This window comes from Rhinolophus sinicus, linkage group LG05 (genome assembly GCF_036562045.2).
Source record: "Rhinolophus sinicus isolate RSC01 linkage group LG05, ASM3656204v1, whole genome shotgun sequence".
NCBI lineage: Eukaryota > Metazoa > Chordata > Mammalia > Chiroptera > Rhinolophidae > Rhinolophus > Rhinolophus sinicus.
Window position 1 is genome coordinate 151,118,249 of NC_133755.1, and position 25,727 is coordinate 151,143,975.

The following is a 25,727-nucleotide window of genomic DNA, read 5'->3' on the forward strand; positions in this document are numbered from 1 at the left end:
TGGGGAATCTATTACTAAAAAATATTTTTGTAGGTAGGTGGAATGGATGAATTTCTATCATGAGTGTCCATGTCATTTTTAAAGCTTGAACTCATCCAACATATGTACTACATCTGTTGGTATTTGGATAGAAGTAATTTAGTATATGATCAGTTACTATTTACAGATTTAAATATCTATATGACAGCCACTCACTAATCATAATAAAATGAATGATATGCTAAAACATTTATAAATCATTTTTGTAGCTGGAATGTTTTCAAACTCAGACTGAGAACATAAGATTAAAATGATTATCATGGTCTCCTACACTGAAATACTTAAGAACGGAATTCAGGTTTACCACATTCCCAATGTGCTCATTAAAGATGCATTTCCTGTTTTCCAAATATTAGCCTTAGAAACTGAGAACCAAAGATTTTGTTGATGTTTTTATCCAGAAAATAAGGCAGGTTTTAGAATGTTAGTGGAAAAAGGAAGGAAATGAATATTTAAGGAACTGGTATGTGCCAAGTACTTATTATTATTTTTATCTTCACAATAAACCTGTCATAGGTTTTCCCCCTATTTTACCAACGAGATAGCTGAGACTCAAAGTAAGTGTTTTGTCCATTTAGTGCCATATAAAAGTCAGTATTTAAATATAGGGTTGTCTCCAAAGAGTGTGCTCCAATTAGTAATAGTAAACCATGAATGAGAGGTTTTAGAAAGCAAGCGTTAAACTACTAATTGTAGTGAAATATTTTCCACAATTAGGACTATCGAGAGTAACAAGATTGTTTGGGCAAGGGAGCAGTCAGGCAATTAATGGGTGAAACATTAGAAAGATAGGACACTTAGAATAAATAAGTGCTTTCAAAAACACTTTATTTTGAGATAATTGTAAATTCACATGTAGTTATAAGGAATAATACAAAGAGATATATCCTTCATCCAGTTTTCCATAATGGTAACACCTTACATAACTATCCTATCATGACAACTAGGAAATTGACATCAATACAATCCACCGACCTTATTCAGATTTCATCAGGTTTATAAGCATTCATTTGTGTCTGTGTGTGTTTTTATGTGTATTTAGTTATGTGCAGTTTTATCACATACGTAGGTTTGTGTGTCCACCATCACAATCAAGATGGAGAACAAGTCTGTCAAAAAGATCTCATGTGCTATCCTTTTGTGGCCTTAGTCACTTCCTTCCCTCTATCTTATACCCCTGACAACCACTAATCTGTTCTCAATCTCTGTAATTTGTCATTTCAGAATTATTATATAAGTGAAATCATATAGTATATAACCTTTTGAGATTAGGTTTTTTTCACTTAGTGTTAGTCCCTTGATGTCTCAGTCCATTCAGACTGCTGTACTACAGACTGAGTGGCTTATAAACAACAGAAATTTATTTCTTCCAGTTCTGAAAGTTGGATATCTGAGATCAGGGTGCCAGCATGGTTATAAGTGTACAATCCCATTCGTGAGGGATCTACCCTCATGACCTAATCACCTCCCAAAGTCCTCACCTCCTAATACCATCACATTGGGCATTAAGTTTCAACATATGAATTTTGGGGAATCAGATTCAGACCATAGCCCTTGAGATCTGTCCAAGATGCTGTATGTATTAATATTTTGTTCCCTTTTATTGCTGAGTAGTATTCCATGGTAGGAACGTATCACAATTTTTAACTGTTCATCAATTGAAGGACATTTGGGTTGTTTCCAGTTTAGGGCTGTTACAAGTAAAGCTGCTAGGATCATTTGTGTATAACTTTTTGTGTGAATGTACAAGTTTTAATTTCACCGGATTAATGCCCAAGAGTGAAATTGCTGGGTCAAATGATGTGCACGTTTAGCTTTGGATGAAGCTGCCATACTCTTTTTCTAAAGTGTCTGTACCATTTTACATTCCTTCCCATTAGCAATGTATAAAATGACCCATTTCTCCAAATCTGCATCTGCGTTTGGTATTGTCACTCTTCTTTTTTTAGCCATTCTGATAGGGTTGTAGTGATACCTCATTGTGGTTAAGTTAGCATTTCTTTAATGACTAAAGAAGTTGAACATCTTTTCATGTGCTTATTAGCCATCTATCCATCCTCTACAGTGCAGTGTCCTTTGCCTGTGTTCTAATTGGAGTTTTTGTTGAGGTTTGAGAGTTCTTTATGCATCTAGATACTAGTTCTCCGATATATGGGTTGCAAATATTTTCTCTAGTCTGTAGCTTTTTTAAAGGAATCCTCTTAATAGTGTCTTTTGCAGAACAAGAATTTTTAATTTTGATGTGATTCAAGTTATTAGTTTTCCTTTTATGGATTATACTTTTGGTGTCAAGTCTAACAACTCTTTGCCCAGCCCTAGGTCTTGGAAATTTTCTTTCTTTTTTCTAAAAGTTTTATAGTATTATTTTATATTTAAGTCAGTAACCAGCTTGACTTAATTTTTATATAAAATGTGAATTTAAGTCAGGGTTTTTTTTTCATTTTGGTTTGGTTTGGTTTTGCCCATGGATGCTCTACATAGTGATTTCAAAAGCTATGGTGACTTCTCAGTCGGAATCCAAACTGATTCCAATAGTAAAGGTGACTGGTGGTTCATGAAAAACCTGTTTCTAAAATGTAGAGTTAGGGGAACCCTTTAAACTGAGAATGCAAGATGAGACTTTTTCTGAAAAAAACAGCATAGTTTTCTCAACTCAGAAATGTCAAAGTTAATTGCCATGTTTGGTTTGATTGACCTCTTGTGAAAAGTATTTAACAATGAAAAGAAAAACGTATCAAAAAAGAAGTGTGACCTTAGGAGCACAGGGATAGCAGGACAAGGACAAAAATCAGTGGTACTATTAACGCAGTAGGTCAACATGATTAGTTACTAGAAAATGAGAGAGAACAGGGAAAATGAGAGAGAACAGGGAGATCGAGAGCTTGACGGGAGGGGGGGGGAGGGTGAGAGAGAGAAAAAACACCAGACAGATAAACAGTGATTTAGCTATTATAATGCAATGGCCTCCCCAAATGGTCAACCTGTTAAAAGCAAAGCCCCACCCCCACCCCCAAATCCTTCATTATCAAAAAACAGGCACCCAAAGTTATAAATCTTTTCCAATGCCTCTGACTGAACTGTGGAATTCCTTAAAGTGGAATCACTAACAGGACCTACTGGAAAGCCAGTATCTGACAACGTAGGGCTGATTTCTCTGAAGCATAAGGGCGGTCCAGGTAATATCTCCAGGGAAGATTGTAAAGAGGTCAAGGGTAAGACCAACTGATGCAATCATACCACCGTAAATAAATCTCTAGGACTGTGCAGAGGAGATCAAAAGTAAGATTTCTCCTGATTTCTGCCTATTACCACAATATGTATCTGAAACCTCAAACATTGCTTTTAAACTCTGTTCACCCCCCCCCCCATCCTTTTTCCCTTAAGAGTAGTTAAATAGCCTGTTTTCTTGGTGTACTATTTTACCATGTGCTTTCTTAAACATTGTGTCATCGTGTTTGGTAAATAATCCTTTATCCATCTTCTTTGTTGATTCTCTCTCTCTCTCTCTCTCTCTCACTCACTCAATTTAACATTAAAGCAAAAATAAGTTTAAAAGACCCAATTTTAATAATTTTGGATTAAAATTAGTGACTTGAGGATTACCCATTACTTCCGTTTTATAATTTATCTTGAAATATGACTGTGTAACTCTAAATGGAAAGGGCAGTCCTAGCAACCTTACATTAATTTATTCCATTGTAAATTAATTTGCTAAAATGCAACCTAGATTTGTAAAGATCTACTTTATAAATGACCTTTCCCAAAACAACTTGTTTGTAACTTGAAGACATCCCATCCTAGATGTCCTGTCAACTTCATCCATCCATAACATGGGTAACATCAGACTATTAACCAAGGCAGTAGGAAACATGTGCTCTGTATACCCCACCTGCGTTTTTCCTTACAGTGATCCACTTTACTGTCTAGGATTGCGTCTTGTCTAAAAAGACTAGTGGCCTATAAGTGAATGCACACATAATTTGGACAGAAAAACCTCAGCTAGCTGTCTTGCTCAAGTACAGAGTCTAAGATTCAATGGAAGGCGTCACCTGCATGGGTGTGGCTGGTTGATCTGCCCCACTGCTGAGGACACGGGGGGTGCTCCTGTTCTCCAGCCCCCCAGAGGCAGTCTTTGAACCCTAGGAAAGAACTATCTCTTTGTGATACACCTGTGCTAAGAATTAATACATCACATGGTGGAGTGATGTGATGTGAACTCTTGCCTTTCCTTTAATTAAGGATCTGTAGATTGTTTTTTCCTGTCGGCCAAGGGCCATTAGAAAATAACTGTAGTATGTCCAAGATTTGAGGGAAAACGTTATTATTACCAGTTGTTGGATTCAGACAGTAACCTTCTTAATATTTGGTTAATACTTTATTCTCTCAGTTTCACTATGCCTACTGATTCTAATAAAACTTAAATAATAGCATTTGTTAGTACTTTACAGAGTGCTTTCACTTGCATTCTCTCATTTTTATTCTCACAGTGATCCTATGAGTAGATGTAAATGCACACGATGAATCTGTAGTTCAGGAGGTTAAATAACTTGCCTCAAATCACTTAGTCTTTAAAAGGAGGGTCTGAGCCTTTAAATGGAGTCCGCTTTGTCTGTGTCTGTGATTATTTTCTTCATTCCATGTTGTTTCAGTTTAAATTGTATTAAGAATTAATGTTTGCTTTGAGAGGGAAATTAGAACATGGTGTTAGCAACATAATGTGATAAGTAGGGAAAATTGTATATGGGTGTGGCAGTAGAGTGTTTTAGTTGACTTTACTGGAACCATCTTTGATTTCAATTTCTAAGAACTGTCCCAGAGGATGCTTGTTGTATTTGGGACATGTGCCTGCAGTGATCCACAGTCCTGCTCAAGAACACTTTCAAGTGTGATCTTCATAGCTTTTATTTGTATAATAAGAGCTTTTATGTGTTTACAGTCAATCTGCCGCCAAATGGACCACCTGGAGAGTGGAGACTGCAGTAGTTCAGTGCTCCTTCCTTGCTCCTTGTTAAATAGTGGTTGGTATATAATAAGTACGTATTAAGTATTTTTTGATGGACAGACTAATATTTAACACAGCTTCTTTAATGTAGAATATAAATCGTTTGGGAGTCTTCATTTTTATCACTGCAAACTTTTCAGAATTCAGCAATTTTATTAATCTTAAAAAAGATTAAGCATATTTTAAAACCATTTCCTGTGAAAAAGCTGCTTGTGCCTTATTTGAAAATATTACTAATTAGCAATTAAACTCTCGAATGACCCGTAACTTTGTAAGGCTTGTGTTTCCTATTTTCTTGATTGAGTTCAGACTCTGCTGCTCTTAAGGGAACATTTACATATTGTTTGCGATTCATTTATGGGAACAACATCCATGGTCAAGTTTGATCTGATAATGTTTTAAGGAAATAATTAACTTTTTCCTACAGATTAAAAAAAGGCTTCTGAACATTCACACATTCATAGTTAAACTCATGCTTTTTGCTTCAGTTTTATTGAATATGAAGTTACTTGATTTAATTCCCTGTAGAGTACTGCTTTTTCAATCTGTAGATTACAAACCCATTGTAGCATCATGAAATTAATTTAGTCGGTAGGAACCAGCATTTTTAAAATGGAATGGAACAGAATAGATTAGTCTGGACTAAGCTAGGCTGAATAGATAATATCAGAGTGTGCTGTATGTAGTCAGAATAAATATTTCATGAAATTTTTGTTTTAAATATTTATATGTATATATTGAATCACAATTTAAAGTTATTTTTGTTATTGTGGGCCATAATAAAAAATGACTCATTAATTTTGTGGGTTCTTTAGTGGTTAGTATACTGGCAGTGAGGTTATTTTTCCCCATTGAAAAATGAATTTCTTTGAAAATTATTGATCTAATACACATTAACCAGCTGTTCAAAGACAGCTGTACATAAAATACCTGTTATGTAAATATACTTTCCCACAGTGCAGTGTAATGGGACCTTATAAAACTAATTTCAAGGATCAATGAAAAGCATGTCTTCATTTAACCTGAAATCCCAGGCTGATCAGGACTGTTCCAGAGAGACCCAATGAAGCTGTAACCTAATAAAACCACCGGATAGAACTATCGTGGTCACGAAGCTTGGGCAACTTTTATTTGTGGGCCTCCTACAGGTTTCTTCTCTGTAGAACTGTTACCTCGCTCTGGGGCCTTGGCTGTACTAGTTGTCATTACTCTAAAATGAGAATAATAATAATACCTACCTTAGCAGATTGTTGAGAGGACTGACTGAATTAAAACATATAAAGTCTTTAGAATAGGCACTAATGAAAAATAAGCACTAAGGGATTTTAATATAAAAACACCCTGCCTCAGTGAGAGACACAAGAATAAATGAGAAAAAGTTAGAGAAATCCACAGACACAAATTTTGTGTAAATTTTCAGGGAGTTCATTTATCCCTTGAAGTGTGTCCACAAACATGCTCCAGTCTAGACTCCAGATTCCGAGACACAGAAAAGATCGAAGCACATGAAACGTAAATGATTTAAGCAGCCCTCCTCCCCTTTTCATGTTGTTGCTGACAGTTGAAGAAGACTTCAGCTGAACTGACTCCCGAATCTGGAGTTAAACTTGGCACTATCAGCTTGAGATATCTTTGTCACATGCATTTGAAACCTTTCATCGTTGCAGGTACAATGACTTTTCAGCAAGAGAAAACTGAGTTCTGAACCAGAACATGCTTTGTGCTGCTCACAGCTCTAGAAACTTCATAGCTCATGCTTAGCCCAGCTCTTGGTGATTTTAGTCACCAAGAGTTTTTACCCCCAAAACACATGTCTGAAAACTCCAACAATCTTCACCCCCTCGACCCCCCTCCCCCAAGTCAAATGCTAATTACATATCCTCCCACTCATCTTCCCAGATTAGTCTTCCTGAGCCACTGTTCAAATATGCCACTTCTGCATCCCGAATTCTTCTCTCAGATTTAAGGTTCTGTTTATGGCTCATTCCTCCCTTTCTATCTTTATCTCCTACTTTGATTTTCTGTGCATGTCTTGCGCTCTGCCCCCTCAGAACATTGCTTTCATTATACAAAGAATGGCTCTTCACTAGCCTCTCCTGTATACCGTGATGTCAAACCCATCACTCTGGCAAACCCATCTTTAATGGTGACACTGTCTCCTTAAGACCTTTCCTCTTTCATTTAATCTTCCACTTCCTCCCACCCCTCCAAACTAGATGTGTCTTCCCCTGCCATTGGACTCAGCGGGCATTGTTTATCTTCCTATGCCTTCTCTTGGAGCCCTTAAATCAGTCTGCCTTTGGATACACCCAGTAACAACACTCTCATCTCCTCTATGTTATTTGACTGTTGTTATTTACTGTGAGTTCTTTTTCATGTTTATATTCCTGACAAGGTCTAGCTTTGTGCCCTGCATCTAACACTCATTTACTATGAATGGTAGTTAACATTTGTTGAACATTTACTATGTAACAGAGACTGGCTTGCATACTCTTATAATCTCATAATTACCCCATGATGTAGGTCCTGTTATCATCCTAACTACAAATGATGATGCTAAGCCTTACTTTAGATGATATGTCATTGGCCCGGGGTCACATGAGTATGAAGTGGCAGACCCAGGACTCAACCCCAGTGTGCCTGACCTCACAGCCCATGCTCTTAATTGTTATGAATGTTAAGTTAAATTTTATGGAGCCGTATCAGTTATCCATACAACAATAACGGAGACTCTCTGAGCTAAATGATTAAATGATTAAATGTATTTTCTGATTTTTCAGTAGAAAAATAGTCTTAGGAACTTGAGAACAATCTAGGGAATCACTCCTCTTTCAAGGAAAGTTTGAAAGTCTTTACATACCATCAAAAATGTCAGTAATCTCCTGACCTTCCTCTACCTATATGTTTGAGATATGGCAAGAATTCCCCTATTATTTCCTCGCTAGATTCAGAGCTGGAGGCTCTAACAACTGGAATTCTCCTCGCCTAGGCACTTCTGTTCTAAAGGCCGTGACCTGGTGCTTGAGCCAGGGGTATGTGTTCATGCATTTTTACTTCTTTTTTTTCTTTCCTTTACCATTCAAATAAAGTTTGCATAAACAAAATGGTTAACATCCCATTTTATTCTGTACTCATTTTGTGGTGTATTATGCCAGTGAAAGTGCAGCAGCCTTCTTGTTTTAGCTCTTTGCTTCTCACACACAAATGAAAATGGTAGTGAAAAGGATAATGGGCCAGGTTTAAGGAGACCTAGACCGACGCAAGACACATGGTGGTCTATGATATGCAGATGTGATTCAGCACCAAATCAGACTGATGTGTCAGTACCATAGACTATGAATCTGAGTGTCCTAGGGACAAGAAGGGACAATGAGTAAATTGGATTGGGGGACCCCCCGGGTCTCTTCCCAAAGCATGGCAGGATCTAACGTGCTGAGGTAGACAGAAGGTGGTAGAGAGCAAGGAGGCGGTCTTTTCTGAATAATTCTGTTACTGAAATCATGCAATAGATTTCCGTGAAGAAGAATCAAAGGTGTTTTTGAGATGGGGATGTCATGACTGAAATGAGAAATGTAGCTTGGTGGTTGTAAGCCCAGAATTGTTTATGTGGGAATGGAGAGTATAAAGGAAATTTAAATAAAGAAGAACCAGAGAACAAGAATATGCATGACATCAAATTTTAAAATGTTATTAATGTATTTAGAAACAGTTAAATTAGAGGCCAGTTATTCATGCTTTAAATATTCTTTTCTGTACTAAAAAAAAAAAGGTGAAATTTCTAATTATATTTCTAAATCACTCTATGGTGTGAAAATGCAGCTTAGACATATGTTTTCAAGAATGCATCTGCTGTACAAAGCAGAATAGAATCACATTGATTGATCCTGCTTTTGAATGGATGGAATGGTTTAAATCAAATCACTATTGGGGATGATTTGAATTAAGTCATTAATCAGTCCATTAATTTTTTTCTATGTATGTGAGAATATGTTACTGTTGATTATGACAACCATGGTACATGTTCTTTACACTTTAGAGCTAGAAGAGCTTTTGGTTTTAGAAGTTGTATAATATATAATTTAAAGCAGATGAAATTTGATATTTCAGATTAATTTTGTTAGCACAGCAGAAAGCTGAACGGTAATTTGGTTATTTCATTTTCAGAAGGTAATTGAAGCAGAGGCTGGATGCTGCTGGTGAGGTCATTGGGGACGGAGCCATCTTCGTTTCAGTGGTTCCATCATTTTTTCTAAAGTGGGGGATATTTGCTTTGCTAAGTCAACTGCTTTCACTACATAATGAGAGAAATTTATTTTTTTTAAATCAGGATTTTGAGATATAAAAGTAGCCCATTTTAAATATAAATGAGTTATAGGTACATATATAACAAATATATAATTTTTCTTTTATACAAATATGTGGATTTTAAAATATAAAAATTAGTTATAAACACAGACAGTATTTTATCTTTAAGTGTAATTTGCACTCGTAACAGATCATTGAAAACTAAAAATTATAAGATTGAGTTTTGAACCTAATATATATGTTTACCTTCTTCCTGTTTTTTTTTAATTAAAGTTTATTGGGGTGATAATTGTTAGTAAAGTTACATAGATTTCAGGTGTACAATTCTGTATTACATCATCTATAAATCCCTTTGTGTGTTCACCACCCAGAGTCAGTTCTCCTTCCATCACCATATATTTGAGTTCCTATTTATTTTTAATACATAGGAAAACCATTCTCTAATTTTGATTTTTATATTATCTGATGCAAGTAGATACTTAAGGTATCTCTAGTTCTTTGACTTAATCAAATGTAAGACTTTATTAGACTCACATAATGTTTATCCTTGCATTTGAAATATATTATTGCGTTATGGGGAGAAATTTGTACGTTGCTTATATCTTAGACCGACCTTATGTGTCTGCACCTATTAGGCCCAGAGGGTAGAGTGGTGAACACAACAAATGTGGACCTTGCTCTTATGGAGATTGCTTTTCACAAAGACATTAAATGAGAAAGCACACACATGCATGTCATTAGAAATTACAGTGTTTGTTATGAGGGAAAATAACAGGTTGTTCAGAAATAATTGCAAGGGCAGTATCCACTTTAGACAAGTTAGATTGTCAAGGAAGACCTCTGGGGAAAAGTGACACTTAAGATAATCTTGGGTAGGAGCAAGAGATCGCCAGATGATATATGTGTTTAAGAGAAAGGCTGGGGAGAAAGGAAAGGAGGGGACTGTTCTAAGTAGGGGAAACACATAGTCTCAGAGATCTTAAGGTGAGGAAAAGCTTGGCACGTTCCTGGATGTGCAAGAAGGCCGGTGGGCCGGTGTGGCTGGAACAGAGTGCTTTTAGGGAAGATAGCACAAGAAGAGTGGAGAGGTCAGCTGGGGCAGGTCACGCATGGCCTTGTTGGCCGTATTTAGGAATTTGGATAAAGCAACTAGAGGGATGGAGCTGCCATTAAATGAAATGGGAAAACTAGAAAAATAACAGAGGGAATCTCAAGAATTTAAGTTGGGATGTGTTAAGATTGAGATTCCTGTGAGTCATCCCAATGGAACCACTAAATGCACAGTTGGGTGTGTGACTCTGGAGTGAAAACAGTGGTCTGGGCTGAAACAGAAATTGTATATGTGCTGCCGAAGCGAGCACAGAAATTGAAGAGTTATCGGCCCCAGCCATGCGAATGAATGAGATCATATAGGGTAAGAGTATAAACTGAAAAGAGAACAGAATGAAGGAATGGGGAGCAGAATTGGGCGACTCCAACATTTAGTGGTCTGATAGGATGAAATCCAGAAGAGGTGGAATCACAGCAGCCAGGAGAAGAGAGCATTTCAAGGAGGAGAGAATGATCGGCAATTTTGAAAGCAGTGAGAGGTAGATTAAGATGGAGACTGAAAAGCATCCATTAGGTTTGACCATTTGGAGGTTACTGATAATTGAATCAGAGCAGTTTCAGTGAAGTTGTGGGAGAAGCTAATTTAATGTAAATGGGAAATAAAGGAGTGGAGACAGAGTTTCTAGGCAGTTCTTCTGGGAACTTGGATGCGAAGGGAAGCCAGAAATTAGGGCCATGGCAGGAAGGAGATGTGAAAGTCAAGGAAAGATAACTTTTTAAAGACAAGGAAGAAGGGAAAGCATTAAGCATGTTTGTCACCGGACGTGGGTGATCCCGCAGAGAGGTCAGCTTGATGACTGGCCCGTAGGTAAGGTCAAGAGGACATTAGCAAGGTGATAAAGGAAAAGATGAGCCATACCAGCTTTCCCGCACCCTGCCCGCCAGGGCCTAGAACAAGCTGTAAAGTGTTGCTTGTGTATATTGGTGGTACCACGCTCTTATTTTTCTGACTGTTCACTGTACCAGGCGCTTTACAAGTCTGGCCTCATTTAATCCTCAGAACAACCCAGGAGGTAGGTGATGATATTTTCTTCATTTTGACAGGAGAGGAAATAGGCTTGGAGTGGTTTAGTCACTTCTCAGATTACACAGCTAGCAAGTAATGGTGCTAGGATTTCTTTCTATTTGTGTCCAACTCCAAAGCCTTTCTTCTTATCTACCTCCCTAGTATCCTCCACATATATGTGAAATTAATTAGAATAAATCTGTTCCATATAGATATTTTTAGTTTTAATACCTTCAATGAAAATTCTGTAGAATTTGTTTCATAAAATTTTGTATAATAGTAAAAAAGAAATTATAATGTATGCTCTTTGTAATATATGTCCGGAGGTAGTTGGAGAATTCCTCAATATAAATTTACTGAGTAGCACTTTTGCATATTATTTGAAGAAATTGATGTACAAGGCTAGGAATTAGAGTACTTTGTTGGTGTTAACTATTTTCTTCACTGATACGGATTTTTAAAATAAACTCTGAGTGGATTTTTTTCCTTGAGATGTAATTGACAAACTAGCTTCAGCATAATGATTCGATATATGTGTATATTGTGAAATGATCGATGCTTTTCTAGCCATTCTAGCAAATTAATTGAACCCATGGAGGGGTGTGTGGGAACCTCTGAATTATAGCCAGTCTGTCAGAAGTATAGGTGACAACTTGGACTTGCGACTGGCATTTTAAATTGGAGGGGGTCGGAACCTCCAGTCTGTAGCCAGTCGGTTAGAAGCACAGGTAACAGGGCTTGCATCTGGCCTCTGAAGCATGTGTGTGGGTGGAGGGAGAGCATTCTTGTAGGAAAAAAAAAATCTCAAAGTGTAGGTATGACATTAAGGATGGTAGACTTGAGGTTCATACACTGACTCCATCTCTTGGCTCTGTTTCGCCTTCATTCTCAGCCCCCTGCCCCCCCCCCGCCCCCCCCCCCCGCCCCCCCGCAGTGAACTCCTGGAATGGCTCTAGACCCTCATTATGTGGGGACAAGAAGATTGCCACAGCTCCAGCTGCATATCTTACTGGGTAGGAAAGAGCAAGAATGTTTTCTGGGAGCTCATTCAGTCCAGCTCAGAGTCGCCCTGATTGGACTGATGTGAAAACTCGCACTTGGGAAAGGGAGCATGGAGAAGCACACCCTGGCCAGCGTTTGGCTGCACTTAACAGATCTGGCTGAACAGGACCAGCAGGTTCTCTCTGCTCTGGCAGTGGAGTGAGTTCCCTGGTCAGCTTTGTGGCAGCCACCAGTCCTGCTCAGAGTGGCTTGCTCTTGTCCAGTGTCCTGGAACATCGAGGAGGAGCCCCTTCTGGAAGCTGGACATCTAGCAGCCCATTTTCTGATAGCATAGATTTGGTGGCATAGATTTGGGGACCTAGAGATTACTTTTGCAGTTGAGCGATTATAGGTGCATTGTGTTTGACAAATCAGATGTTTCTCTGACAATGCAATCCCATTTAAAAATTGAGCAGACTTTCATTCTGGCTTCATTGCCTGAACACCGTAGGCTGTTAACAAGAACTGTAGATTTGGCTGAGTCCTAATCTTTGGATGGAGATAGAATTTGGCTTGGAGATTTGGGGTCTCAGCAGTGAACCGGTGGTGCTCAGCCCATCTCCCTAGCCTTCACAGTAGTGCTACCCCCTAAGTCTCTGCTTCAGGGCAGTAAAAACCAGTGCCCTGAGTTAGGGAGGCATGTTTATTTGCTGCTTGGGAGCCCTGGGCTGTGTTACATCAGCATTAGTGCAGTGGTACCATTATTCTGTCTGGCAGAAGGAATAACTGGAGGTGTTTGGGAGGGGCCCGAGGAAGCTCAGCTTCCCACAGATCCTCATCTCAGTACAGGGAGGTCCCATTCTTTCCTTGCACCACCTTGAGTTTGGAGCAGATAATTTGACTTTCCCATCTCTGTAAAACTGCATGTCACCAGACTCGTAGCTGTAGCAAGCCACAAACAAAGGTTTTCTCTTAGCAGAGTTGTATTTTCATCTGGCTCTACTTTCAGCAGATCAGCAACTCAAGCTTGTTTCTTTCTTGTAAGACCTTGTCAAAGTCTAAAAGAAATAGACAACTGACTCCAGAATCCTAAAATTTCTCTTAAGGCCCCTAATAATACAATATTGATAGACACATGATCTAGTTTTAAGATACAGCAGTCACCCATTTATTGTCACATGATAAAGATGGCCAGCTTCCCAGCTGCCATCCAACCCTAGTTCAGCCAGTCCACATTTTGGGGTCATTCGCATGTATATTTCCATAATAGAACTCTCTTTCCCCTTTGGGAGGGGGTTCCAAGTTACAGAAGATCAAACTAGGGAAAAAGAAGGGAGTTGGGGGATTTATTCTCACACATAAGTTAAAAGTCTCGGGTTAGATTTTAGATTTGACTTCAAGAGTGCCTTGATTTGGGGAGCATGCCCTTAGGACTTAGTTTCTCTGTATCTAAGCGCTTCCATTCTTTAGTCTTCCTGCTCAGGTCTTGCTTGATAAACACCGCCAAATCAAGATCTCCCTTGTGCAATGGCAGGCAAAGCGAGCGTGTTTACCAGTAGGTCATACAAGTACTGTGGGTCAAGTATTCCATCCCTGCACCTGGGGTGGAGCCCTACCTAGATACAGTGTTAAAAGTGGCGAAAGTGTATTTCTATTGAAAATTGGTCCTTGATGTCAAAACAAGGAGGAAAAAAATGTAGGGAGGCCAATAAAAGCCCACTACAATTATCTAGAGTGTGTCAGATACTCAACTAGGCACTGGAGTTAACATTAAAAAGCAAAAAGAATGATGTATGTTGAGTCTCAGTGAGTTTCCAGATACTGGAATGTTTTGAAAGAATTTGCAAATATAGTATTCCATTATTGGATGATTTGATATAACTTTTAAGGAGCTTTCTTACCTGAGATTTTGTGATTTATGCTTCTTGGAAAACAAAATTATTTATTAGGTTAGGTAATTATTTTATCATTTTAAATTATCATTTTATCATTTTAGATTTTTTGATATTGTGACAGCTTTATGTAGAATTCTGAAAACTCAATCAGTGCTTGCTTTAGCATCACAAGTTCCCTAAAACAGTATCTGAATAAGAAGAATTAATATATTGATAAAGAGTACCTTTTTTCTGTGTGTGTATAGTAGTCTTCCTAAGGATATAGTAGTTGATAAATGCTGATTTTCAGGTTTTGCTCATGCCACTGTGAAACTGTTTTGTATACATGTGTTAAATATTGAGCCCTGCTATTTATTGATTGGAACGTCTTTGCCCTAATCCATATAAACAGCAACGAAACTTCCCTTTATTGGACTTCATTTGCACTAATATACTCCCTGCAGAGTCTCAGTAAAAGTTAAAAACATTTTTATTTTCCCCCATCTTATGAAATATTGTTATCATTACGTTTGGTTTTCTTCAAAAGCCTTCTTTAATCTCAGCCAAATTAAAGTCCAGCTGAGTTTTCTTATGGCTTAATGCAGGAACATGGAAATCCACAGGAAATTTGGATGACTATTATTCAAATATTGTAAAGGTTTAAAAGTTTTCTAATATGTATTAAAATGAAAAGGAATTCCTGAGATCAGAACATTTAAAACTATATACATATGAGGAATTATCTTGCTTTTTATCAACAACTATTAAAACACTAAAAAGAAAGTGTAATAAAATCCAAGTTGAAGTTTCTTGGTAAAGATTGCTATTAGAGAGGGTGTTTTCATTACTCAGTTTATGGCCTTGAATGTGCTTTGTGTCACCTCAGTGTATCAGATGACGTATTAGATATGAAGAAGAGTTCATGAAAAGGGAAGTCCTGTTCTCTGTTTTGGGAGATGTGGGTAAGTGTTCAAGTGGTGAGGGAATTGACATAGATAACTCAACTTATAATTAGCCCACTTTATCATTCCATGACTGAAGTTTGTTCATTTCTTGTTCATCTGTTCATTCATTCATTCATTCATTCATTCATGCCCCACCTTATTCCACAAAGGTTAGAGGCAACTTTTAAAAACCATAGGTATGTAACCCATGTATAACCTTGTTCCAGTCCAGTCCCAGCATTAAGCTACATTCAAAGAAATAAGTCTGACAGAGAAAGTAATTGAAAATAATTCAAGTATTTACTTTGCCTCTCAGTAAACATCTAAGAGGGGAGTAAATGTATTATATATAATACATTACCTTTCCCTAGCTCTCTTACCTTTTACATGCTATCAGCTACTGTGTTTCCCCGAAAATAAGACTTAACCGGAAAATAAGCCCTAGCGTGATTTTTCAGGATGACATCCCCTGAACATAAGCCGTAATGAATCTTTTGGAGCAAACCTTAATATAATACCTGGTCTTATTTTCGGAGAAACACAGTATTTCCCCTAACTCATCCTCCTTCTTGAAACCTAAACAAAATTCTCTCCAAATACAGTTAGTACTTCTCTCCCCCCACACACACTTTTTAGGTACCTTTTCTTCTGTTTCCTCTCCCACTATATGTCCTTTTCTATTTCTGTCCTCTCCCTAATTCATTTTTTCGCATTTGGGTTAATAAGCCCAGAAGCAGGGAAAGAGAAAAAAGCTGAGACTCAAACCCAGAGTTTCTGCATAGAAATGAGGCTGCAATTATCTATACATTCATATAGTCTCTCTTTGTTACCCTTATAAAAAAATTATAAAATGCTAATTAAAAATGGAAAGTCTAGACCAGGGAACATATAAATTGGGATGAAACATGGGACATCAAACTGCGTGTTATTAGTTGTGTAGTTGACTCAGAAGGACTTCACGGTCAGTGATAAAAAGGACTCCTTTCCGTAGTTCTTCCTATGCATGAATAAAGCACATACCTGTTCCTCAGGTGACAAAGCTCTCCCTAGCCCTTAACTCTAAAACTATTTGGACTTAATATCTTCTGTAAAAAGAACACTAAAAAATGTAGTGGTAGTGTCTGTAACAACATCAATAAAAGCAATTTATTGCAGTGACAACAGGTGAAAAGAGAGAATGATGCCAATGTGTGACTCGGTAAAAGACTTTCTGCCGTGGGCCAGCACAGTCTGGTCCAAGACTGCAGCTTTCTGATGATCGGAATTGACCCAAGAATAAAACTTTATGCTCTGTGGGGCAAAATAATACAAACAATGACCTTAGGGACCAAAGCAGTGATGTAAGTGAAGGGATAGTAAGTTGTAACTGCCAGGCTCAGGCACTGGGGAAATGCGGGGAAGGATTTCTCAGGGACTGGTGACTGGATCTCACAGGCCCTTTTGGAGGAGGGAATCTGCTATTGCTCAACTCCATCCTGCTATGCCACGGGGGGTTCTAGACTGGTAGGTCGGCCGGTAAAGGAACGCGCGTGGTCAGGCAAGTTAAGAAAGTTTTTATTGTAAGAGAGAAAAGTATATCGGACTGAGCAAAGACCCCTACTGTCTGGGCTGTATGCCTAAAGGAGACTTGCAGCCCTGAAGGAGGGGCTGAAGAGGGTTTTGTAAGGGCTGTGCTGACAGGGTAGCATTATTTGAACAGAAAATGTTGACTGCTTGTAAACCAGTAGCTGTTTTGTGGTGTTTTCTGTTATCACAAGTTTGGCTCTGTCTGCAGGTGCAGGCCAACAGACATTTTGTTGTTTTCTTGCAACTGGGCTCTGTCTGTAAGTGGTCAAGGTCTCTAACATTCAGAGACCTAACATAGACCAGTGCTGTTATGTCTTTTAATTCTTCAAGGTGAGCCTGAAGTCCAGATTTTTATGTGAAATGTCCCCGTTTAAATGCTCATCATTCAGTCATTTGGATTTTTAAAACGTGCTCATGGGCCAAGCAGAACATGCCCGTAGGCATTCAGTCATCCGTCTTTGATCAGAGAAGTAGGGTGGCCTGCATGTTTTTTGTAAAAGTCTTTACAATCTTACTTCCATCTTCTCTGCTATACTCAAGGTTGGTCCTTTGGCAAAGTCTAGAATCTGGTATTCTCGAGTCTCCAAAACCAGCTGGGTGTACAACCGTGCAATTCAATTCTGACACTTAACTGCCTTGAGTTAGTGTCGGACACCACAGATTTAAGGGCTGAATCCCTCAAGACTGCCCTCACTTCAGACTCTAGTCATAAGTTCTGGACCCCCTGTCAACCATATTTCTGTGTATCTTGGCTACAGATTTGGAACTTCCCACAATTCCTTCCTCAGGTTCAAATTCACTGGAATGATTCACAGGACTAAGGAAAACACTTTACTTATATATACCCATGTATTATAAAGGTTAACTCAGGAACAGCCCAATGGGAGGCATACATGGGGCAAAGTGTGGGTGTGGGAATGTACAGAGTTTCCAAGACCTCTCTGGCATTTCACCCTTCTGTACCTCAATGTGTTCACCAAACTGAAAGCTCTCTGAACCTTGTCACGTAAGGGTTTTTATGGCGGTTTCATTGTCTAGGCAAGATTGAGTCCAATCACCAGTAGCCAATGATTTAATCAACTTCTAGCCTCTCTCACCTTTGGAGGTCTGGGGGTGGGCTGAATGGTCCAAGCTTCTAATCAAAGTTTAGTGTTTCTGGTGGTGATCAGCCTCTATCCCCAAGTTATCTAGGTTCCTTCTCCCTTGCACTTCTCCCCGGCCCCCACCCCACACCAAGAGTCATCTCATAGGGTACAAAAAGATTCTTATAACTTAGGAGATTCCAAGTGTTCTGGGAACCCTGTGCCAGAAACCAGGGAGGGACAAAGATGAAGTATGTATTTATTATACCACAGGTATTCTTTTTGGTTGGTTAGGTGCAAACTAGTATACTTGAGAGATGACCACTGATGAGGCTTTTTGAAGAGCCCGATCAAGGCTGCCATGTGGTTGGATAGCACTAGTGATGGGCCCTCAGGTATATGAAAGCAAGGCCAGGATTTTTCCTCAAAAATCTATATTTGGTTCACCCTTACACATGAATGAATTACCCCAGAATTCTACACTAATTTTAGAGGGGAAAAATTTCAAAGTAAGCATTATTTGTCGCCTATCCCTGAATCCTGTTTTTGTGCACTGTCACTTCACAAGGATATGGCCAGTATATATTGATTTAAAAAAAATACCTCTAAGAAATTGAATGGACTTATTGGATGTATACCAACTAAATTGTGGGCATCTTCCAAAATAATTTTTAAAATTTAATCCTGATATTAGATTATTCTTTCTGAAAGTACATAGATATAATAGAGGGCAAGTTATGAGGCCATTTCTAGTTTATGACATTTAAGTAACATCATAATAGGGTAAGTATATGTGTATGTTTAAAATTGTTCAAAACAGTTAAAATTATTAGAATATATTTTAAAAGTTGGGAGGAGGGAGATAAGTTGAGTTAGAACGTATTCTAATTTTATGCCACTCATTGTTTTCTGTCAACAGGCCATTTATGCTTATCATAAATGTTATGTTTCACTAGGCTTTCAGGAGAGCATTAATGTATATACTAAACTGATTCTTTTCAGGATTGTATTTTTTTTCAGCTTTTATTTTCCTCCATTCTCCTATAGTTTAAGCAGTTAACAGGGAATTAGGTTAAAATATGAGAACAAAATCCCTGGCATCATTGTATTTCTGTTTGAAAATATTTAAGGTAGCTGCTTTAGTTTGCTAAAGTGGCTTCAATAAATCACAATTTTCCTGTTTCTCCAGAAGAATTGTGTCCCTGAAATATATTGCGGTTATATTGAAGTCTTATGCCATTGAAATGTATCTCAACGCCATTTTCTGTAGAAGTCATTTGGGAGTTGAGCATGTGATTCATTTTGAGTAAAATATATTTTTTAAAAAGTAACTGAATAACAACAACAAAAGATTTCTGGGCACACTAAAGTGCTCTAATAAAAGAAAAAAATATTTGGAAGACTTCCTTGGCTTTGTAAGTGATCATAAACAGTGAATAACAGATTTAAGGGAAGAGCGAAGTAATCAGATATAAAAATGAGATTTAACCTTTTAGAAATCCTGTTAAAAATTTCCTTCCACTGTACCCCACTCCATCCCCAAGAGGCTGTTTTGGAGTCACCCAACATAAAACGAAAACTAAATATCTGTAATAGTTTCATTGCACCTTGAGATTTCAGGATAGTCTTAAGTAAACTTATTTGTTTTTCTTTAGAAATATGTGCTTACTGACAATCACTGCCAACAGTGAACTTTTTAAAGATACAGAAACAATGCATTGTGTAGACATAGCAATGATTTGGACATGAAAAACTAAGATTCTACAGTGATATGATGCTCATTTTACAGTTATTTATAACACAGAAGCTAATTTACCCAGTCCGGTAGACAGAATAATGGCCCCCAAAGATGTCCAAGTCCTAATTCCTGGACCTGTGAATGTTACCTTACATGGCAAAAAAATTCTTGAAAAATATGATTGAGTTAAGGATCTTGAGATTATCCTGAATTTTCTGGATGGGCTTCTAAATGCGATCTCAGTTGCCATATAAGGAGACGGAGATTTGATGATAGAGGGGAAGGCAGTATGACATTGAAGACAGATACTATGCTGCTGGCTTTCAAGATTGAGGAAAGGACCACCAGGAATGCAGTTCTGGAAGCTGGAAAAGGCAAGAAAAGAGCTTCTGCAGGTGGTGTGGCCCTGCAACTGATGTCAGACTTCTGACCTCCAGACTGAGAGAATAAATGTGCACTGTTTTAAGCCACCAAGTTTGTGGCAATTTGTTATAGCAGCCATAGGGAACTAATGTAGCCAATTAGTTTAATTATAATTAGGTTTAATAAACCACATATGGAATACCATTGTAAAGCAAAAGAATAAAAAAAGTTCAAACACTTTATACTTCTTAACATTTCTATTTGCATATCTGTGTTGCTCTGTTTATCAGCTTATTCATGGTTGGTAAGCAGCAAAATTCCTAATATTTAAATGCCACATTTATAGGACTTTGCTGATTCCTCTTAGCACAGCACAGTTTTCTTATCACCTGGAGCAAGTTTCCTGTTCTGGTTCCCTTCCTCAGTTTCTAGCTGAGGTACATGTTACCTTTGCCTGTGCCATTGATTTCCCTATAGCTTTTTTAGGCTGTGTGTGACTCAGCTCCTGACTTTCAGAAAAGGGAACCAGACTCCCACACAGGCCATCTATATGCCACAAAAAGCCTGTCTTGTTTCATCAACTCAAGACAAACATTCTCCACAGTAGGCATCCATTTTGTGGCCGTGCCTTTTTCATCCTGGTACTGAGGAGAGCATGTCAGGTTCTCTGAAATGGCCCGTAGGAACCCGCCTCAAAGCTCCTCTGAAAGTATGACAATTTGCACCTGCCCTTTGATGACCAGTATCCCCTAAGATTTGTTGACCCAATCACTGTTTTAAAAGCAAAATAAATCCTAAAAAAGGGAAAATTTTGTGGGTTTTTCCTGATTGGCATCCTATTTAGTCGTCTTTATTAGGATGCAGTTGTTTCTTGAGGTCAGGGAAAATTCCATTTCTGTGTTCACCTGTATGGCTGTATCACTACCGTGTTTCCCTGAAAATAAGACCTAGCCGGATAATCAGCTCTAATGCGTCTTTTGGAGCAAAAATTGGTATAAGACCCGGTATTCTATCCTATTCTATCCTATTCCTCTTATAAGACCGGGTCTTACGTAGTATAAGACCGGATAGAATAGAATAGTAAAATAAGACCGGGTCTTATATTAATTTTTGTTCCAAAAGACGCATTAGAGCTGATTGTCCAGCTAGGTCTTATTTTTGGGGAAACACAGTAGTTATTGAACTCAAAGCCAAAGGATCTCTTATTCTAACTGCATTTGTTTATTTATTTATTTATTTATTTATTTATTTATTTATTAACCAGAGTATTTCCATTGTAACTGGTGGATTCTCTTGGGGGTGAAAATCTTACGATCAAAATTAGACAATTTAAAAAAAAGAATGTGCACCTCGAAGGGTGATACTAGAATCAAGTATATTTACGTGTTTTTCAGTGATCACTCCTAAACCTTTTGGTTTTATTTGATCACAATTCCAAGAAAGAATTTTCATCTTTTTCCCCCTGTGGCTTTAAGTTTGATTTTATTTGGCATATATTACAATTGGGAATTTGCAGTGGAAACTGAAATTTGACCTTCTATTTGTGAAATCACAAAATGAAATGGACTGCTAGGCGTGATGTTCTCTTATAAACAATAAATAACTTTGTACAGGTGACTAAATTCATAGCAGAGTTAAATAAAATTAATATTTATGTACAGTGAGAAAAATGTGAACACATAATATCTAGAAGTTATCAAATACCTTTTTCGTTGCGTTATACTGCTTTATATGTTACCTCATTTACTTAGATCCTGAGAAATCCCTAAGTAATAACAACAGCTGCAGCACAAAAAAGTGGTCACTTCTGGTTATTCAGCTCTTATTGTGAACCAGGCACAGATTGCGTTTAATAGTAAAAGTAAGCTTTCTGTGTACTATTTAGTTTAATTGTCACAAAAACCCACCTGAGGCCATTATTTCCTTTTCAAGGACAAGGAATGTGAGGCTTAGATTTGGTAACTTGCCAAGGTTCAAATGCAGATGTTTCTGGCTCAAATGCTAGTCTCATTCCATAGCTACACCCCATTTCCCTGAGTCTGGAAATGGCAGAAGTCAGGTTTAGACAACTAGGAAAAAACAGCCTCGCCTCCGAAGGTCAGAACAATATAATGACAAGGTTGCAGCGGAGCAGCCAAGAACGAGAATCAAGAGAAGGAAGGTCTCCTGAGGGTGACAGACCAGCTCTGTCTGATAAGGAAGGGAGTGGAGCTGCAGTGCAGGAATTCTCTGTGATAGCTGGACTCCGGGAGAAAGAATAAACACTGACAGAGATTTAGAGACTGTTGCCATAGCAGCAGATAAATTTAACTTTTACAAATTTCTTGCTGTTGTGATAACAAAAGTAACACATGGTTGCTGTACAAAAATTTCAACAATACCATATTATATAAATGTAAAGTAAAATTGCCCATCTTCTCTCTCCTTCCCTATTGACCAACCAACCATTTTTCCATACCTATGTATCTAAACTCATGTATATATATATATATATATATATATATATATATATATATATATATAAATGGATATATTGATATATATGCACATGGTTTGAAATATATAGGTATGTTAGTTTTGGAGGGTTTTGTTTTATTTTTTTGTTTTAGTCCACAAATATTGGGTCATACTATAATACTATTCTATAACTTTTTTCATGATATAATATTACATCTACATCTTTTATGTTAGCACTCATTATTTTTCTTGTTAAAAAACAAAATTCAACGGAGTACATTTTAAAGATCTTACTGGCTTTATTCAACGATTCATGAATTAGGCAGCATCCCATCTAGCAGATAAAAAGGACCTCTGAGGAGCTGTACAAAATGTGATTTCTACTGGCAGGAGGAAGCAGGAACAGGGAAGCTATACTAGGGAAAAGAGCAGATGGGTTACTGCAAGGTTACTTCCCTTTAGGGGATGGCAGGGGTGCATAAGGCAGATTACCTAACTGGAGCTGACTAGGGATTCCTGATTGGTTTAAGTATCCACTTCTGGAGAGTGGAAACTGGAAATAAGTATTCAATCTCAGCTTGGTGATGTGGGGTTTAGCTTAAGTGACTCCATTTGGGGCCTATTATTTTGTTTTTAACATCCTACAGTGGCAATTTTGAGGATAAAAATTTGTATTAAAAAAGACTGTATTGGGGGAGTGAGTGAAATGGATGAAAGTGGTCAAAAGGTACAAACCTCCAGAGTAATGGAACCTTGAAATAAGTCATGGGGATCTAATAGACAGCGTGATGACTATAGTTAATAATACTGTGTTGTATATTTGAAAGTTACAAAGACAGTAGTTCTTCAAAGTTCACATCACAGGGGAAAAAATGTAACTGTATGTGGTGATGGATGTTAACCAGACTTATTGTAGTCATTTAACAATATATAGAAATATCAAATCATGTTGTACACCTGAAATTAATGTTACATGCCAGTTATATCAGTAAAAAAACATGCAAGGTTATTACAAGTGGTTTTGGAGGTCAGAACCTCAATCTGACCCACTTGAATACTTTTTAGTGATGGGCAGTTCACTATTTTGTGAAGCAGCCAGTTCCATAATTGGATTGCTGTGTTACAGAGTTATATTGGACTAACGTTTATTCCTCTATGACTTCCTCTCATTCATTAATATGTTCTCTGGAGTTCCACAGATCAAATCTCCTCCCTTCTTCACCAGTAACTGGATGAAATGAGATACTAAGGAGGGGAGGGTATGCTTAAGAAAATGAAAAAACAAAAAAACTAAACCAAAAGACTATATTGCCATCATGGGTGGTCATTTTTCACATTTTCTACTTTTCCTCATGGAACTATTAGCTCCAAATCATAAAGCAGTGCTTTTTATTTTTCTTAACATCCTTTGTATATAAATGGTGTGCTATCTTGGCCTCTCCAGGTCTGGGAGCTCTGCAGTGGAAGGAAAATGTAATCAGACGTGAGGGAGCACAGGGAAGTGCAGACTCTTGGGACGGTTTAGTTTTGATATAAATTTTTTTTTTTTTTTTTTTTTTTTTAGCCTCGAAACAGCTTTCACACATTTCCTAATCTTAGCCACATGTAAACTGTTAGTGTCAGATAGGACCTTGAAAACCATACCAGCCTTTTGCTTACCTTAGAAGTTCTGGCCAGTGTATCATATTTCCAAAGAAGGTAAGAGCTGCTTAACAGAAAGCCAAGCCTAAAACCTAAATCTTTCCTTCCTGTGAGTGAGCTGTCCATTGAAACCCACTGATTGCCAGGCCGTTCTCCCCTAAATAGTTCATAGAATCCCCAAAGTCTAGTGGATTTTAGTTTAAAGTCAAGATATACGCGTCAAGGCCATAGGGCACATTTAGGAGACGTCCTGGGAGGCCTGGTGGCCATTGGCTCAAAACCTGCAGCGTGAATTCCTGCACCACAACTTAACTATGCCCTGTGACTTTAGGAAATGGCCCTAATTTTGCTCAGCCTTCCGTTTCTTATCTGTAACACGGAGATAACATTGCCTTGTTGGGCTTTTGTGAATATAGGATAATACTGTGTTTCCCCGAAAATAAAACCTAGACAGACCATCAGCTCTAATTTTGGAGCAAAATTTAATGTAAGACCCAGTCTTATATTATGCTATATAAAACCCAGTCTTATGTTGTATTAAAATAAAACCGGGTCTTATATTAATTTTTGCTCCAAAAGATGCATTAGAGCTGATGGTCTGGCTAGGTCTTATTTTCGGGGAAACAGTGTAATACCCGGTCTTATTTTATTATGATGTTATATAAGACCGGGTCTAATATAATATAACATTATATAACGATATAATAGAATAGAATATCAGTTCTTATTTTACTATAAGACCGGGTCTAATATAATATAATATAATATAATATAATATAATATAATATAATATAATACCGGGTCTTATATTAATTTTTGCTCCAAAAGACGCCTTAGAGTAGATTGTCTGGCTAGGTCTTATTTTTGGGAAAACACGGTATTTGTAAAGTACAAAGTACAGTACCTCATTCTGCGACCAACCAACGTAGTTGCTATTTAGAAGAAAGCTCTCCCAAATTTTTCATAATAATCTTTATAAAAAACTAAAACTCAATTTCTAAAATTTGACAATATGTAAGTTAAATTATTATAGTAGAAAGGAGACTTCAAAGACTAAATACTTTAAAAAAATTTTTTTGACTATTATGTATAGTATAAAATCCGAAAGGTACAAGAGAGAACACAATGAAAAGTAATTTTTCTTACTCTCTCTTTCCCACTAGCTACTAACTTTGTCTTGTTGGAAACAATTTTTCTGTGTACCTTGTAGATACATTCTATGCATATACTCAATAAGTTTTAAATATTAAATGATTTCTGTCTTCACCCTTCCTTCTCATCTTGTGATAGTAGGGCTGACTGTTGAATCAGTAGCTCTAGGTCGGTTGTTCAATCCTTTCTGTGATGGCGCAAGTGTTCTGTACGTGTGTTGTCTAGTACAGTATGTGCTAGGAAATCAGCCTGTTGAGCTCTTGAAATCTGTGGCTCTTGCAACTGAAGAACTGAATTTAAAATTTTTATTTAACTTTAATTAAATTTAATAAGCACAGGTGGCTGGCTAGTAAGTAGCCACCATATTGGAAAATGCCATGCTACTTTCTATAGAAACACATAGACTTCAAGGTGTGGAATTAAGGAAAGAATCATATGGAATCACTGATTTAACATTAATTAAAGAA

At 37.6% G+C, this 25,727-nt stretch overlaps 1 protein-coding gene across 5 annotated transcripts in view; it reads left to right on the forward strand.

Moving 5' to 3' along the window:
• The window catches only part of NCOA7 (nuclear receptor coactivator 7), a 118,492-nt gene that overhangs the window by 22,893 nt on the left and 69,872 nt on the right, over nucleotides 1–25,727 (forward strand). The gene's annotated exons all lie outside the window — the stretch shown is intronic.